This window comes from Sminthopsis crassicaudata, chromosome 4 (genome assembly GCF_048593235.1).
Source record: "Sminthopsis crassicaudata isolate SCR6 chromosome 4, ASM4859323v1, whole genome shotgun sequence".
Classification (NCBI taxonomy): domain Eukaryota; kingdom Metazoa; phylum Chordata; class Mammalia; order Dasyuromorphia; family Dasyuridae; genus Sminthopsis; species Sminthopsis crassicaudata.
Window position 1 is genome coordinate 240,013,476 of NC_133620.1, and position 15,712 is coordinate 240,029,187.

Sequence of the window (15,712 nt, forward strand, 5' to 3'; positions counted from 1 at the left end):
ATTAACTGGTTTGTCTTTACATTGGCCACAAGAAAAAAAAGAAAAAAGAAAGAAAGAAAGAAAAAATGGGAAGTGAAAATCAAACCTTACTCAGTATACCAATAATACCAAAAATGGGAAATTACATTCACTCTTGAGTTCCAGTTTCCATAGTTCTGAGCCCTGAGGCAATCCAAGAAAATCACAATGTGCTAATCCCAGGTGGTTGCAGAGTCCAAATGGGAAAAAAAAAATTTTAAAGAAAAAAAGGAAAACTTTCCAGCCTAAACCACTGACTATTCTGTAAGTTTTAATTTGTATCAACATTTGACACTCCCTAGAAATTTCCTCATTCCTCCATGATAGTCTCAGGAACCCAAGGATGTATGGACTTTTAAGAACACATGCAATGAAGCTTAAATAGGGGGAAATGTTTTCACATACTTTAGGAATTCCCAGAAAAATTCCAGAAAAGACAATAGTGATCACTTAGAAGAGGAAATAGTGATCATTAGTAGCTAGCCAGAGTTTACTAAAAACAAGTCCTGTGAAATCAATTTCATTTCCTTCTATATGAAAGGTTCTTAGTCTGGTAGACTATGAGATATCACAGAATTAGTATATCTTGATTTTCAGAAACAGAATTGATAGCAGAGTTAGATTCATAACAGATTATTGGTTAATAAGTTTGTGTTAATACTGTAAGGGATTTCTAATTTTTAATTTTTAATTACTTTGATAAAGTTATAAAAGGCAGGCTTATCTAAACTGCAATGAAGCAAAGAAGGAAGTGTTAGATACATATGCTAAACATATGAAGTTTATATATATATATATATATGAATGAAAAGATGAGGACCTAACTGATCTTAACAGTCTGAAATAATAATAAGAAAAGCTAACAAGATAAATTTTAATAGGAACAAATATAAGCTCTTACATTTATGACTTACAAGTTGTTCATATTGGGGTTGAAAATGGGGATAGGGGAAGACCAGAATGTTAACATTAACAGCAAAAAAAAAGGAAGAAAAAGTAATGTATTTTTTATATTACATTAATAGAAATAGTTTCCAGAACAATATTCTGCAATTCTCAGTCCTATTCAGAACACAATACACTGTGATCACTTCTGAATATCACATTATTAGAGGGATACTAGCAAGCTAAAGTGCATATAAAAGATTATCAGGATGATCTGAGGAAATTCAAAAGCACAGAATAGTGAAATATGTTTCCTTCCTGTGACAGATGGAGTACAATGAGTGTGTAAATGTTGCATATGTTGCCAGATGTGAGGTTACTGTTCAACAAGGAATGATTCTAATGGAGTTATAGATAGAAAAGTCATAGATAAAATAGGAAAAAAAATCTATGGAAAAATTGAAAGAAGTGGGAACATTTAGTCTGGCGAAGATGAAAGGACACATAACATTTTTCTTACATGACATATCATAGTATTATGCAGAAAGCAATCCAGGTCCACCAATTACTAGCTATGTGACATTTAGCAATTCATTCAACTTCTAAAAACTCCAATGTTGCATCCTTAAAAATCAGGGATAAATAGTTCCCACACTAATTCCCTTCTGGGATGTTTTGAAGAAAGTATTTCCTCAACTGTAAAGTACTATGTAACTGCATATTATTATTATTAAAACTAACAAATACATATGAATTGTTATTCTAAATATCAATGATAAATAGTTCAAGAGCATTTACAAAGAATATAAACTAGACAATTGTATATATACCAAGGGCAAAACAAAAAAACTGGATATGGGAAGTTGGGAAGAGAGTGATGAATGGAGCCTAGAAGAATAGCAATAACATGAGGCATGTTAAAAATAATAGAGAAATTGGGAAGAGGAAAGAAAACATTTAGGCAGAAAGATGAGTTCAATTTTAAATATGCATTTTAAATGTCTACAAGACATTCAATTTGAAATGTCTAATTAGCCATTTGGAGATGCAAGCATGAAGGTCAGCAGAGAGGTTAGGATTGAATAAATAGATTTGTGAATCATCAGTATAAAAGTGAAAATTAAATCCATAGAATGTAATTGATAGATAATTAGCAAAATGATATAGAGTAAAAAAGAGAAAAGAGTCAAAGACAGAACCCTATTCCATTCTTGCTGTTATGTGGAGTTATCTGGATAAAAATCCAGCAAAAAACCAAGATGGCATCATGAAAACCTATAGTGATCATTTTCCCTTTCAAGGGGAAGAGGTTTATGAATAGTGTCAAATTCTAAAGAGATCAAAAATGATGAGACTGATAAAATGCCAAAAGATTGGCAAGTAAGAGATCAGTAACTTTTGAAAGAACAATTTCAATTAAATGAAGTCAAAAGCCAGACTATGAGAGAATTTTTAAAAGAGTGAAAGAAAAGTAGAATTACCTATTTTAAATGATCTTTTCAATGAGTTTAGCAAAAAAAAAAAAAAAATCAGAGGCAGTGGGTAATTTTTTTTTTGAAGAGTGGGGGGATCTGGGCATGCATGCAGGCAATAGAAAATGAGTCAGTAGACTGGAAGAAACAGAAGTGAAAGATTGGGATTGAAATTCTCAGAAGAGGACATTCATCACTTCTCAAGGAAGTTCATTTCACTTAGGAAAATTATCCTGTTATTAAGTTAAGTTTAAATTGGCTTTTAGAAACTTTTACCAATTGGTTCTGAGAGGTTTTCTGGCTACATATCTTTGGAGTCAAACAAGTCTAACCCTTCCTGTAAATGACAATCCTTTCGATATTTAGAGACACCTATAATATCTCCCAAGAATTTTCTTTTCTCCAAGCTAAAAATGACCTCTTCTATCAACTTATCCTCATATACTAGAGATTCAAGATCCTTCACCATCATGTTTGCTCTTTTCTAGATACTTTCTAACTTATCAAGGTCTTTCTTAAACTGTGATGGCTAGAACTGAATAGAACTGAATACAACACTTCAAATGAGATCTGACCATGAATAAAGTACAGTGAGACTATCAATTTCCCTGAAAATTGTCCCCTTCTTGAAACCCAGAAATTTGTATTGCTTTTCAAATGGTGAGAAATGTTACCACCATGAAAGATGAACATTTTGATACCAAAAAAAGTAGAAAAAAAACTTTGTACTAATATACATTCCTTATATGTTTGTATGAAAAACAAGATTTGGAAAGTTTGGGAGAGAAAATGTTCTCAGATATATATATGTGGTCTTGAATCTTTTATAATGAAGGGAGTGATACTTCACATATGTAGAAAATATTTTATGTTATAAAGAAATAGAAAAAGATCTTTTATTTGTTAGAAACTAGAAAATAAATATAATTTCAAGATCACCAAAAAAAGGAATAATCTGCAAAGCATGATATATACCTCTACTAATTTGTATTTACACCTGGGTCCTAACTAGTGCAATAACGAATCCTGTGAAGTAATAATATTATTTGAATTTGCACTGCATATTTCCCTTGAAATGAAACAATTGCCACACATTATTGTAATTTCAAATAATATAAATTCAAAAATATGAGGCTACTTCTTAGGATTCATCATTCATTTTATTCAAGGCCTAGCTATACCTATTGACTATGAAGACAGTAAAAAAAAAATTTAAGTGAAATAATATAAATATTTAGAGCCTTTCATATGATTTTAAGAGGACTAAATCTGAAAAGAGAAAATGAGCAGTTTTTAAGTAAAAGATTAGTCTTCTAAAGTCAGAAGTCTCACATTTAAGTTATCAAAATAAAAGCATTATTAATTTTTTTCCCCTGAGGCTGGGGTTAAGTGACTTGCCCAGGGTCACACAGCTAGGAAGTGTTAAGTATCTGAGACCAGATTTGAACTCTGGTCCTCCTGAATTCAAGGCTGGTGCTCTATCGACTATACCACCTAGCTACCCCAGTAAAAGCATTATTAACAGGAGAGGAAGAGGACATTAGAGAAAAGAATTGATAACCTAGGGTACGGATCTATTGAAAAATCTACTTTCAGAAAGTTAGAAGCTAGAAATTAGAAGCAATTAGTTAATAGAAGGCTTTAGCTGAGAGAATCCTTACTTATCAGAGCAAAAAAGGAATCCATTAGCTAAGACTTCCAAGGACTGCCATTGCTTTTCTGTGCTACCTAGAATTGGATAAAGGTGAAGTTTTGCCAAAGGTCTTGTTCTCTCTTGTCATCTGTAGCTTGGGAAGGAAATGCATGGAAGATTTGCAGCTGTTTTGATGTTCTTGGAAAGGACACTATTGTTAAGGGCTTCATTTTGATTGGATAGCACAATACTGGCTGATTTGGTCTCTATAGCCTGAGATAGCCAATGTAATGAACACAGCAGTTTAGCTTAATAAGAATTGTTATTAATATTAAGTGCTAATGTCCCTTTAAAGGAGATAGTCAACTGAAAATCTGTGAAGGCTATGTTCAAATAGAGAAGAGAAGGGAATTCACCTCGCTGGAGAATACTAAGGATCAACAGTAAGGCAATGAGAAGAAAAACAATTTCACAGAGCGCAGATGTTTCTGAATGGACTACTTGCAGTGAAGGATGCAATCTAACATTGTGAGTTACTCTAAGCACATGGCTACATGCAGCCTACAACTGATATAAATGGTGTCCCCTTTTCAGATCTCCCACTTCCCTTCCTGGCCTGAACTCCCATTGAACATAGGGACAACTCTACAACCCTTGTCAGCTCAAAGCAGCTACAGAAAATGACATCTTCATTTGCCCCAAATGAATTTGGGGGGACTGCTTGAGGGGAGAAATTTATGTAAATGGTGTTCTCTTTGATCTTGGGGGAAAAGGGTCATAAAGGAACCTTTGGGGGAAGGGTGCTCCCATCTCTCAAACCCTCCTGGCCTTTGGGAGGGACCACACCCTTTCATGATAAGTAATCTCATACAATTGGAGACCTTGGCCAGGGGCATAATCACCACCCTCTATTGAATTGAAAAATTAGCCCTTAATCTCCTCAGCCTCAAACCTCAGAAGGCTAATAAAAGATGACTCTGACCCCCATCTTTGCTAAATGCCCTTCTAGACTTAACCCACTGGGTTTTCCTCAGTGTAAACCTTTGCAGAAGTCCTAACAGGATTTTGCCCACTAATTAGTATAGTTATATACTAATGAAGATATTTTTTCTAAGTGTAAACCCATCTTTGCAAAAAAATCTTAATAGGATTCTTTGCCCACTATGAAAGCTGTCTTCTTAATGTAAATAAATTCCCCTTTGCTACAAACTTCAGGTTTGCAAATTCTTTCGAATTCTTTCACAAAGAATCTGTGACATCAACCACAGGGGATCTCTTACCTTCAATTCTCACACCTCATCACAACTATCCTGAGTGTGACCCAAATCAGATTAAAATGCAATACTTAACATAATAAAAATACAATAAAGCACATATAATATTAATACATTGTTTGCAAAGTCAATTCCCAATTCCTATTGAAGTTTGACACCACTGATCTATTTTCCTTAAGAATAAAATGATATGCTAGAAGAAAAGCTTTCCTAAAATCTGTTGCAGAACTATATCCCAGGATTCCATTCAGTATTAGTTTAATTATTCTGTCAAATACAGAAATGAAGTTAATCTAGCATGATGTCTTCTTGTTAGCTCTTTGTAATCACTCCTTTCCATTACAGATGTTCAATAATGACCTCTTTAATTATCAGTTCTAGAAGTTTCCCAAAAATCAAAGTCAAGCCTGCTGGGTCTTTTGTTCACAAACTGTCTTATCTTCTCTTCTTGAAAAATTAGAACATTTAGCATTTTCCCTTATATAATCTCAGAGTGCCTCTCCTGTTTTCCATTATTTTTCCAATATTATGGCTGATGGATCAGCAGTCACTTGTGCCAGTTCTTTCAGCATTAAGTGATTTTCATACATCCATAGAAGCTAAATTCCCTTTTACCTTTTAGGTACCTTTGTAGAGAAAATAAAATAAAAAGTAAGTAGCTCAGGGCAGCTAGTTGATATAGTGGATAGAGCACCAGCCTTGAAGTCAGGAGGACCTGAGTTCAAATCTGATCTCAGACATTTAACACTTCCTGGCTGTGTGACCCTGGGCAAGTCACTTAAACCTAATTGCCACAGCAAAAAAAATAAATAAATAAATAAATAATTAAAAAGGAAGTAACTCTGAGTTCTCTCTGTTGTCTGTTATCATTAAGCTATCTATGATAAGCAAAGGTAGGTCCTATCCTTTCTTAGTTCTACCATTTTCTCCCAATATGACTTTGAAAGGCGGAAAAAAATAAAAAATAAAAAATAACTTTTTTATTGTTTTTAGTTTCTCTTTCCAGCTCATTCTGCCCTTCAGCATTTCTGACATTATTTTTGAGAGAACCATGCTACATTTTTACCAGCATCGGTCTTCTTTCTATATTCTCTAGATTTCTTTCTTTCTTTTTTTAATCTACATTATTTGATGAGTTCAGTATGTATGCATTTGAATCAGTCTTTTCAGGCATATCCCAATTTTTTCTTCTTATTACACTTTTTTTTTTCTCCTTGTGTCTTCAGAATTTCATTCCCATCCATGTTGGGCTAACTTTCCTTGAAGTATTTTAGTCTATAATTATCATACCAGGCTTTTCTAAAGATTCTATTAAATTTGTTTTCTAAAACCCTAGACTGATTGTCACATTATGCCCAGATTTCTATTCTTCTATTTCAAATTCTAAGATACAGTAGTCACTTTCCTTAGGCTCCTATGATATACATCCCAGCAATTAGTTCCTTCCTATTAGAACCTTCCTTTATCAGATCCAGAATAAAATTGTTCTTTTGAGGAATATCCTTTTGAGGTATAAAATTGTCAATAAAGTTAGGTCAAAAAGATATAAAGAGATAGACAGAGAGGCAGACAGAGACAGAGATAAAGAGATAGAGACAGAGAGATAAATAGAAAGACAAAGACACAGAGACACAGAGATAGAGACAAAAAGAGAAAGAGCATTGTATCTGGCTTATGAACTGATTTCCAAATTTATGTCTATTTCCATTTTATGTCCATGTGGTCAATAGCATATTCCAATATCAAAATTAATTTTATTTTTCCATCCTTTGATCTTCACTCAAATATTATCTACCATGCTTCTCCCCTTAGTTTCCTAAATTTTTTCTTATGAATATACCTTTTTAACATGAAATATTACCCTTTCCATGGGACAGGTAGGTGGTACCATGAGTGCCAAGCTTGGAGTCAGGAAGATTCATCTTCCTGAATTTATATCTAGCCTCAGACATATTTACTAACTGTGTATGAACCTGTTGGCTTCAGTTTCCTCAAATGTAAATGATCTGGAAAAGGACATGGCAAACAGTTCTAGTATGTTTGCCACAAAAATTCCAAATGAGATCAAGAAGATATGATTGAAAATAACTGAACAACAAATTCTTCTCACACTTCTTTTACCTGCCTTATTTCTTTAGAAGTACAATGTCCAATGCCTGGCACATAGTACTATATAAGAAATATATATAACATATACAATAAATGCTTGATGATGGTGAATAAGCTACACCCAGCCATAGTCCAGTCATAAGTTTCATGCTACAAAGTTTCAGTGATCCCTCTGAGGTCAAATTTCTCTTATTTCATAAGCACCTCTAGTTATTATTGTTTGTTATCTTAACTTTGAGCACTTGGGTAGAAATTCTTAAAGCTGTGGATCTTTCTTCTAGCTCCTTTCTTGGATCTTTGTCTTTTGTGAATTTCTGAGTGTTTCAGTTACTATTCTTTCTTTATAGCTATTCATTATAGTATCTAACTTAGGGGATAAACATATGTATACAATTTAAAACTCATAGATAATTTTTGCTAGAAAGCTTGCAAACATATTTTTATCATGCCTTGATGTTTTCCTCTGTCCAGGAATCTTTTGACTCAATACTGTGAAGTAGTTATCCAGAAACTTGAATCTAATACTCAGATACTACCTTCTTAGCTAGCTCTCTTACCAATTAATTATCTTTTCTCTTCTATACCTTTTTGCCTTCGATGGACCCTTCTTGACCTTTTAGTTTCTTTCCAAGACTACGTTGTTATTGTCAAAACTTTTCAGATTCTTTCTGGAAGTAAAATATGAATCACTAGGAGTAGGAGGTTGTGTCACCCATTTGATAAGTCTTAGGGAGTTCTCTTTTATATCTTGGTTACATATACCAGAAAGTCAAGAGACCTCCTCCCTATCCTGTATTCTTTCATTTGATTTCTACCTCTCTGTCTCCACCAAGGTACTCTGAAATGCAGTGATTCTGCTCTCTTTTTTGTTTCTCCACAAGATACTCCCTGCATTTTCATTGACTTTCCCTTTTACACAGAATGCTCTCCTTCCTGTCTGTTTCCTGAATTTTTAGGCTTCTTTCATATTTCAACCAAAACCCTATTGTTTTATAAGAAACCTTTCATGATCACCCTTTCATGATTAACTTTTAATGTTAATGCCTTCTTTCTATTCCCATCTTTCCAATTAGACTGTGACACACACCCCCCCAAGGCAAGGATTGTTTTTTCCTTTATCTATATCCCAAACCTTAGCAGAGTGCCTGGCACATAGTAAGTGCTTAATAAATGCTTATTGATTTGACTTGAAACATGTTCTACTTCAACTGTTGTTTTACTTCTGTCATTTTAATATCTTTAAGAATGAAAGAGGACATGGAAGTACTGAGATAATCTAAAGGATAATTAATAGTGAGGGAAACATTTGGCCATCAGAGCAGAATTTATCAAAACAGAGGTGGTATGGCATAGTAATAAATAAAAGGTCTATTAATGCTAGGAAGACCTTACTTCAGATTCTGCTTTTGCTATAACTGACTACATGCAAATCACTCAATTTTTTGATGCTCTAATTCTATAACACTCTAAATTTCAAATAAGGTGCCAACTTGTATTGGTAGGTATTTTCTTATCGGATTTTAAATATGTTTCCTAAAAAATTCTTTTACTGAGAACTCACACAAGACAAGTGCTCACATAGTCAGAAGTGAAAAAAAGGACATTCTCATGGTCTTTCTGAAGAACTTTGAAATTAATTGTATGATCACCCAGCATGGCATACCCATGTCAAAGTGTTGTGCTCTATGAGTAAAGCAGAATTTCAGCAGCTCCATTCCAAATGTTCACTTGGACTATTTGTGCCTGACCTATGCTAGAGCCTTCTGAGCTTATATAGGTCTGAGTAGCCACAGTAGAATACATGTACCTTTACTCCAATATAGTGATGCCATTTTGAACCTCTTCAAGAACAAAGAACAACAATTATTGGGGAAGTACTCTATACTAACAAAATCACAGGTCAAGTCACAATTTTTATCCTTTCCCAGTTCTTCTTTTCTTCCTATTCTTTCTCTGGGGACTCCTCTCAATCCAACTTAAAGTGAATATCCTTTCTGCCTCTATTCTTCCTGACTTGGACTCTAGGGGAAGATAAAGAGAATGAAACTGAGGAAGACTGTAAAAGCATTGAACACAGGTTTTTCCCAAGAGGTATTCACTTCATGTCCAAGTTGAGATGGTTGCATAATTTCCTTCTCCCCAATTCCCCAGGAATTTAATATGATGGATGCTTGTAAGCACTTCTCTACCAAGGTCTTCATCCGTGACAACCTTATGTTTTCCTATGAGAGTAATAAGGCATATTACCTAAGTGGGCTGGGAGGATTTTGGCTATGGTTATTTCCAGCATTATTGAAGATTGAAACTGTCCTTTTTCTTTAGATTTTTTTTGGAGGAATAGGGGATAAGTACTGCATCTATGATTTCAATGATATTAGAGAGTTGCCAGATGAGGAAAAGAAGGTTGAGATACATACATACATATATAGTCTTGGAGAATTGCCTAGAGCACTAAGAATTTACTTGATTCTCCCCAGTCATATAACTAATTTGTGTCAAGGTGGAATTTGAATCCAGGTCTTTCTACCTTTGCAATGAGTACTATGCCATGATGGTTTTGTTTTGTTTTTGTTTTTGTTTTTGTTTTTGTTTTTTAATGCAATTGTATTTCATTACTGATAGAATGCCTCCTTTGGGTAAGATTAAAGAAAGGTCAAGAATTATTGTAGGAATGGAGGTACAAAGAGCCAACCAAGTTATAGGCTATTGTTGGATTCTTCTTATTACTAAACTTTAGACAGAAATCAAGGAAAAAGACAAAAGATTGGAAAAGTCAGGGACAGCTAAGGGCATTTATGTGTTTAAAACGGTGACTCAAGCTTAGAGAGCCACCTGGTGGATATCCAGATATAGCATTCAGAGCACTATTTCGGACTCAATCCTGCTATTATTGATAGATGAAACACTTTGAAGGAGTGGGGGAGCAGGGGAGAAGGAGGCAAAGAAATTTGGGGTGAGGACTTGTGGTTGACAAAAATCCAGCACGACGTGATAGATGGAAGGCTGATCTCTAAATCAGGAAGCTTTTGAACTTATTTCCCATATTGACTGTGACTCTGGAAAAGTGACAATTTTTTAGTGTGCTCAGATCAACTCTGTAAGACTTAAGTTTCAGAATAGTAGAAGGAATTTTCTCACTAAACATTCCATACCCAATGAGATACACGTCCTCTGTATACTACATAATTTTGAAGTAGATTACTTCTCAGTTTTTTCTATTTCTAACAAGTTATAATTTCAAATATGACATGTCACATGATTTTGGTGAAGTTATTTAATGTTATTGAGATGATTATCCTATTTATGTGTGTTGCCTACAGAGACATACATGCATGTCTACGTGCAACTTGCAGGGATATCTAAATAGATATCTCTAAAATTTTTCACAAAGCTGAAAGGGAAACTGATTCTGGTCTAGAAAGAAGTAAGAGATTCAGACCATGAGGTTGGTCACTTTGGTCTTCTAAATGGATGGGATACCAGGTTACAATCTTATCTGTCTTCTATCTGAATGAAATATTAGAGTAGTAAAAATGTTTTTAATTCTTAGGTTGCTAAACCCTTGGAAGACAAGAGTATCTCAAACTTCTTTTGAAAAGTTTAACTCCTTTCTCATCAAAACTTAGTTACATCTAAGCATATCACAAAGTGAATTGCACATAAACCACTTATCCAAACAAAAAGTAAACAGAAATTATACAAATTATACAATTTAGAATACATCAGACAAAATACCAAATGAATGAGCTCTCTCTCTAGAAACAAGATAGCTCAACCAAAAAAGAATCCCATTTATTCAGGGATAAGTTCCTTGAAATCTTTAAAGTAAAAAACTGGAAATTAGAGACACATTGAGGCACCAGCTCCCCTAAAAGTCTGCCTCTTTGCAAAAGTTTTATTTCCTTTCTCCAGATACTTCTCTTTGAAAAGAGTCTAAAAACATGTATATCTTTTCTTAAAGCTGGAAGCAGAAAGATTTCTCCTCTCTCAGAATTGAAGTAACTTGACCCTTCATGCAGATACAGAGCATCAAGTAATCATTTTTTTTTACCAAAGTGGGAAATCTTATACAAATGCAGCAGTTTGAACCCTGGATTACAAGGGAGGTATAAGGGAAATTTGGTTGCATAAAGCACAGCCCTCTCATTGTGTAGTTAAGGAAATTGGACCTGGAAAGAGGGAGCTACTTTCTAATGCTGTCATCTGGACAGATAACAACAAACTCAGTATTCAAATCCAATTGCTAAGAGATGTTATCTTGACTCTTATCTTGCTGTATTTAAGGGAGAAGAATAGGAGATTAAGGACCTAAAGTTAGCCATTCTGTTCTTTTCTTCTGAGAGGGAACACCAGACTATATTGTCTCTCTTCTTCCCTAAATATTGTTAGCAGAGTGATCATTTTCATTATGAAATGCACTCATCTCTTTATCTTGTGGCTCACATAGAGTCATCACAACTCATCTCCCTGCGATCATAACTTTGGAATCTTATTCCAGAATTACCTGAGTCTGGGACTAAGGCACCATTGTCTGGTCACCTTCAAACCATACCCCATCTTGAGCTACCCTCTCCCTTAAGAGCTTTCCTTTAAGTGTTGCCTTCTTCTCATTAGAATATAAACTCCTTGAGGGCAGACGCTGACTTGTTTATTTGTCTTTGTAGTCCTAGGCTTAAGAACTGCATAAATTCTCTATCAATATCAATCCATAACTCCAAATCAAATGCTAATACTTAGCACTGTGCTTGGCACATAGCAGGTACTTAATAAATAATTGTTGACTGGTGTTCTTTCTATTTAGTCACATTTTCTTCCTTTCTTCATCTATAAAAATAGCAATAAAATTTCCCTTCCAATATACATGGCAGAGTTATAGTGAGGAGCAAATGAGATAATGCAAGTGAAAATGCTTTGAAAACTATAAAGTAGCAGATTGCTATGACCTGGAGCTCCATGTTCTCAGCTAGTCTCCCATGCTCAGTTTGGCATGCAGCCTAAATTCTGAACAGCCATGCTCTAAGCCCGGAGAATATTTTTGCCTGACGTCATTGAAATAGGCTAATGTCTCTTATATTTCCTCTTAACATCCCCTGTTAAGTTATTGTCTGGGGCTATAGCTTCCAGAAACAGCAGGATTTACCTTTTTAAAGTTATCTTTAGAACTTTTAACCATGGTAGTTTTGGGGAAAGGAACTGGTAAACCAATCAACACAGAATTATCTTCTTCCTTTGTGCAGCTTGGGGAGAGGGCTGGGGGAGAAGTTCCCTCTCATCTTTTCTCTCAGTTTCCCCTCTCAGTTTTTCCAGACAAATTTCCAGACATTTCCTCCAGTGTAGGAGGAGGGAGGGAGAAGTTACACCATTAATACTCTGTGACTGGTCAGCACACAAGCACACACACATACACGCACACACACATACACGCACACATATACACATACACACAAAACTCCTCCTCCATGTATGGACTAGAATTACAGCAATAAATCTGTTCTCACCCCCAGAGATGTCAAACATCTTTGGGAGCCATACTGTTGTTTTCTTATGTACTCAAAGGAGAATTATAAACCATTAACCAGTAACAGGTTTTTTTGTTGTTTTAAGGAATTTTTTTTTTAATGGTTTACAAATAATGACATAATCAACTTTCTGTCATTGTGGTAGAGAAACAGAGACATCCAGTGGCCTGAATGGCTTTCCATAGACTCACAGGAAATGTGAGTAGCAAAGCATCAGCATAAAAGCAGATGGAAAAGACATCTTGCTTATTCACCTCCAAGTTTTCTTGGCCCAGGATTCTATCCTGCCATGGGCTTCCAGAGCTTTGTCCAGCCCTGTCTCAACTTCTGGAGAGAACAGGACTCTCACCATGACACTGGAAAACTAATTTCACTTGTTAATAGAACGTTTTGCTAGGGAGTGGGGAGAAAAATAGGAGGTGGTTGTTATTTTCTGATGCCTTACTTATTTATTTGGTTATTTGAAAGCTTCCATCTAAGTGGAAAAATTCCACTTCTGTCATATACAATTTGGCTAGGCATGAGGAACTTTGAAAGCCTTTCCAGCTTTCAATCTATGATCCTAAGGATATGGACATTTTGATAAAGAAAATGCAAAATGTTAGTAATTGCATGAAAATATGTTCAAATTAATGAATTCCTGATATTTCAATGGACTCATGATCTCATAAATATGAAATAATCCTTCAAATTATGTAGATTGTAAACCATGAAGGGGGAGGATCAGGAGGAGGGAGGAATGAAGATACAGAATAGAAATTTGGAAATAGTCACATGCCATTAATCCAATCTATTTTCTCACCCTTAAGGACTATAGATGTCTGATTCTGCTCTTCTTTTAATACCTGGGGACAATGCAGGATGAGTTCCATCTCTAGCATCAGGATTCTTTCTCCTACCAGCCATGGTATAACTTACATTGGAATATGGTATAACAGTCATTGGAATAACTTACATCATGATTTCATGGCTAATCTTTTAGCAGTTATTCCTGACAGATGTTCTCAGGCAGTCCTGCCTATGAAAACATCCTACTTCTTCTTACTGGTTTCATTCTTATGTCAAGGTCAAAAGTAGAACCTAAGAGTCTAAGTAACTGACTACTTAACAAGTAAGTTCTTTTTCCCCAGATCTCCTACCCACTGGTGCTCTAGACAAGGATGGACTGCAAATGTTCATATAGTCTTCCTCAAAAGGACATGCATCTTTAAAAGTAAAGACTGTCTCATTTTTATTTTTTTATTTCCAGCACCTAGCCCAGTGCCAGGAACATAATAGGGATTTAATGAATGCTTGGTGATTGACTGATTAATCAATAGATGATTACTCCCTAATCATCTTCTTAATCTTGACAGATGCCTTGCCACAAGAATCAGAGATTATTGTCTGAAGATTTTATCCCTTTTGCATCTATAACTTTCACTTTGACTCCCTTTGTCTTGATTAGTTGTTGCCTCATCTGACCCACTATTTCAATCAAGCTCCACTTATGATGCCTCACTTCCTTTCTATTCACCTAATTATAGACAACTTTGACAGTCACCTTGCTGCTTCCTTCTACTCTGCTCCTTTTTCCAATTTGAAAACTATGATCAAATCAACTAGGCCATTTTTACAGGAAGGAGTATGTCAAGGAGGATCATGTATGGTAGTCCCCTACACCATCTCACTCACCATGTCTATAACTTTACAAACCATAATGGCATCTGATCACCAATCCCCTTTGTTTGATGTCTCCCTCTATAAGAATTGAACCTTCTGACAAGAAAGAGGTAGAGTCAAGATGGCAAAATCTCTCTGAATACCTTTAAATAATGCAATAAAACAATCCCTAACGTTGCAGAACCCACAAAAGCATAGGGCAAAATAATTTTCCAGTCAAAGACAACTTAGAAGATTGGCAGACATGGTATGATGTGCCTGGGTTAAGCATAGCTCAGTGCAAGCCAAGTCATTAGAGCCCTGATCCCAGCAAAGCAAGAGCAGATTTTGGGAGCCACTGAAGAGGATTATTCTACAAGATAGTTGAATCAGGGAACATCTCAATGTTAAAATAGACCAAATGGTAAAAGAGATACCAAAAAAAAATGAGAAAAAGAATGTCTTAAAAATAGAATTGGTCAAATGGGGAGGGGGGAGAGCATAAAAATTCACTGGAAAAAAAACCTTATAAATTAGAATTGGTCAAATGGAAAAGGAAGTACAAAAGTTTACTAAAGAAAATAATTCCTTAAAAAAAATAGAATTGAGTAATGGAATCTAGTGACAGAAATAAAAAAAAAAAAAAACAATAAAACAAAATCAAAAGAATGAAAAAATATGAAATATCTCTTTAGAAAAATAACTGGCCTGGAAAATAAGTGCAGGAGAAATAATTTAAAAATTAATGAACTACTTGAAAGGCATCAATGGAAAGGGAAAAAAAAAAGGGGGGGGGGGGGAAGCTTAGAAATCATCTTCAAGAAATTATTGAGAATTTATGACCAAAGAAGAACTAGAGATCATTATTGATCACAAAATAGAAAATTTTGATTATTTCAAATTGAAAAGTTTTTGTACAAAAAAAAAGAAAAAAAAAACTATTGCAGACAAGATTAGAAGAGAAGCAATAAACTGGGAAAACATTTTTACAGTCAAAGATTCTGATAGTCCTCATTTCCAAAATATATAGAGAATTGACTCTAATTTATAAGAAATCAAGCCATTCTCCAATTGATAAATGGTCAAAGGATATGAACAGACAATTTTCAGATGATGAAATTGACTATTTCCACTCACATGAAAGAGTGTTCCAAATCACTA

At 34.8% G+C, this 15,712-nt stretch overlaps 1 pseudogene; it reads left to right on the top strand.

Annotated features, from left to right (window-relative positions):
* LOC141540719 (josephin-1-like) overlaps positions 1 to 15,712 on the top strand; it is a 105,284-nt pseudogene that overhangs the window by 46,429 nt on the left and 43,143 nt on the right.